Source organism: Triticum dicoccoides, chromosome 7A (assembly GCF_002162155.2).
Source record: "Triticum dicoccoides isolate Atlit2015 ecotype Zavitan chromosome 7A, WEW_v2.0, whole genome shotgun sequence".
In the NCBI taxonomy this organism is placed as follows: Eukaryota; Viridiplantae; Streptophyta; class Magnoliopsida; order Poales; family Poaceae; genus Triticum; species Triticum dicoccoides.
Genome location: NC_041392.1, coordinates 476,846,713 through 476,850,471, shown reverse-complemented (window position 1 = coordinate 476,850,471; position 3,759 = coordinate 476,846,713).

Genomic DNA, 3,759 nt, shown 5'->3' with positions numbered 1-3,759 from the left:
TCGTATGATGAACTTCATCTTCAACCCCTACACCAATGAATTTTCGTCCTGGTGTATCTCGACGATATCCTAGTTTTCTCCAAGAATAAAAAGGATCATGCCAAACATTTGCGATTGGTGCTCGACAAGCTCAGAGAGTATCAATTCTATGCAAAGTTCTCCAAATGTGAGTTTTGGCTTGATGAAGTTCTTTACCTTGGTCACATCATCTCCGCCAAGGGCATTTCTGTTAATCCAGAGAAGGTTTCTGCAATTATGAACTGGGAGCCTCCTCAAAACATCAAGCAGCTCCGCAGTTTCCTTGGGCTTGCAAGCTATTGCCGAAGATTTGTCGAGAACTTCTCAAAAATTGGTAAGCCTCTTTCCAATCTCCTCCAGAAGCATGTTAAGTACTCCTGGACTCCTGAGTGTGACATTGCTTTCAACACTCTCAAAGATAAACTCGTCACAACTCCGGTCCTAACTCCTCCTGATGAGTCCAAGCCCTACCAAGTTTTCTATGACGCTTCTTTGCAAGGTCTCGGTGCAGTCTTAATGCAAGAGAAGAAAGTTGTGGCCTATACTTCTCGTCAGTTGAAGCTGAATGAAAGGAACTACCCCACTCACGATCTTGAGTTGGCGGCAGTTGTCCATGCATTAATAACATGGAGACATCTCTTGTTGGGAAGGCAAGTGGACATTTTCACCGATCATAAGAGCCTCAAATATATCTTCACTCAACCCAACCTCAACCTCCGGCAAACTCGTTGGGTTGAAATGATCCAAGAGTAAAATCCAAGCGTTGAGTACACTCCAGGCAAGGCTAATGTGATTGCAGATGCGTTGAGCAGAAAGGCTTATTGCAACAGCTTAATTCTCAAGCCATTCCAACCGGATCTTTGTGAAGCTTTCTGCAAGCTTAACCTCCAAGTGGTTCCTCAAGGTTTTCTTGCCAACCTTCAAGTCACTCAAACTTTGGAAGACACATTTCGTGAGGCACAACTCCTTGATACCACGGTGAAGAAGGTGAAACTTGGTGCTGCCAAGGGCCTTTCCAAATACAAGTGCTATCACATTGATGACAGGGACACCTTATTCTTCGAGGATTGGATTGTGGTTCCAAAAGGTGATCTAAGGAAGGTCATAATGAATGAAGCGCACAATTCTCTTCTTCCATCCACCCAGGCAGTTCGAAGATGTACCATGACCTCAGGCAGTCGTATTGGTGGACTCACATCAAGCGAGAGATTGCTCAATTCGTGAATGAATGTGATGTCTGTCGAAGGGTGAAAGCAGAACATCAACGACCAGCTGGTCTCCGACAACCTCTTGCTATTCCAGAATGGAAGTTTGATCATATCAAAATGGACTTTTTCACTGGCTTTCCCAAGTCCAAGCGTGGGAATGATGCTATCTTTGTTGTCATTGACAAGCTTACAAAAGTGGCTCATTTCCTTCCACTCAAAGAATCTATCACGGCAGCTCAGTTGGCAGAGCTATACACCTCCAGAATTGTCTCGTTGCATGGGATTTCTCAATTGAACTCTTCGGATCGTGGAAGAATTTTCACTTCCAAGTTCTGGGACTCTTTTCAGAAGGCCATGGGCACAAACATTCATTTCAGCATGGCCTTTCATCCTCAAAGGAGTGGCCAAGTTGAAAGAGTCAATCAAATCCTCGAAGACATGCTCAGAGCTTGTGTCATCTCTTTGGGTATGAAGTGGGAAGATTGCCTCCTATTTGCCGAGTTCTCCTACAACAACAGCTTCCAAGCAAGTTCGGGCAAGGCCCCTTTCGAAATCCTATATGGCAGGAAGTGTTGTACTCCTCTCAACTGGTCCGAGACTGGTGAACGCCAACTTCTTGGCAATGACTTGATCACAGAAGCTGAAAAATGTGTAAAGTCATCCGTGAAAATCTCAAAGCCGCGCAATCGCGCCAAAGGAGTTACTATGATAGCAAGCACTGTGACTTGGCTTTTAAGATTGGAGACCATGTCTATCTCTGAGTCTCTCCAATGAAAGGCATTTAACGCTTCGGTATCAAAGGGAAGCTTGCCCCTAGATATGTGGGTCCTTTCAAGATCATTGGCAAAAGAGGCGACCTCGCCTATCAACTCGAGCTTCCGTGCAACTTCTCAAATGTGCACGATGTCTTTCAGGTGTCACAACTTCGGAAGTGCTTCAAGACGCCGAGCGCACTATCAACTTCGAAGAGATTGACCTCCAAGAAGACTTGTCTTATCATGAGCATCCCATTGCCATTCTTGAAGAAACCGAGTGCAAAACTCGCAATAAGTTAATCAAATTCCTGAAAGTTAAGTGGTCTCACCATTCCGACTGAGAAGCTACTTGGGAGCGCGAGGATCACCTCCGTTCCGAATATCCGGAGTTCTTTCCGTCCTATAACCCGGGACGAGATCCTCTTGTAGTGGTGGGGACTTGTAACACCCCATATGTAAAACTTCCCTTTTTGGGCAATATATCCACTTGATCTTATTCCAATTCCTTTTGGGTCCCATATTTTGTTTTTATTTGTTGTTTTACTTATGCATTGGCTTGTTATATTTCTCTATGCCATCTTATGTTGCATCATGGTCATATAAAGTATAGCATTGTGCTTGTCATATCGCATTTGGTCATTCATGTTGTTGCCATGAGCATCATGTGCATTACCCTTGTCACCCGCTCAATCCATGCCCATGCTTCATCACCTTCCCTTCTCCTTTCTTTTATTTTTTGCAAGTGACATTTTTACCCACCATTAATGTCCAACTTTTCCCCAAAATTCTAGAACCATGGCCAAGACCTCTATGACAAATTTCAGCTTTATCTAAGTTGTTTTGGTCAGGTTAAAAAATGACCCAAGTTTGAACTAAATTCAAACTTGCTTTATTTTTCTACCTCTAAAAATGCCTAGGACAATTTTATTAAATAGAGCACTATTTCAGGGCCATGAGGATATTTTTATTCTCATTTTTCTCCTCTCCAATCCCCCTGTGCTTTTTCTCTTTGATTTTCTGCCTGAAGAAAAGAAAGGAAAAAAGAAAAGCAGCAGCAGCGCAGCCCAGCAGCAGCAACATCAACCACCTGCGCCTCGGCCTCCGAGGCCGGCCCAGCTAGCGCCCTGCGCGCCAGCCCAGCTAGCCCCGCGACCTCCCCCTCGCTGCCTTTTCTCACCCAGCCTCCTCTCTACCCAGGCGACCGTACGCCCACGTGGCACCTCCGACCCCGCCTGTCGGTCTCTGGCTACAGTCGACCCGCGCGCCGCCTTTTCGTCTAGCTCGCGCCCACGCCATGGGGATCGCGAGCACGAGAGCATCGCCGCTCCGTTCCGTCGCCCTGGCCCCCTTTATAGCCGCCGCCTTGTCCAGGGAAACCCTAGGGTTCCCCTCTCCCTCTCCTCGCCGCCGCCAGCCGTATAGTCCACCAGATCCGCCGCAATCCACCTGACCCGAGCGCATCAGAGAGCCCGAGCTCGTCGTCAGCGTGAACCTCGTCGACCTCTTCCTCGCCAACCTTGTCCAACGCTTCCTCGACGTCCACTACGTCGACTACGTCCTCTATGCACGCGGAGCACCAAGTTCCTCGACGTCCACTCCGTCTTCTTCTGCCTTGGCCTCCGCCGCGTCGTCGTCATTTCCGGTCGCCTCAGTCAACCACTCATCGATCCGAGCGCACCCATGTGCTCGTGGTGAGCCCCTGGTCCTCCCCCTGTTTCCCCCCTCGTTTGCTTGCTCGGAAGCCGTTCGCCGCGTTCGGCAGAGTTCATCACCGTCGG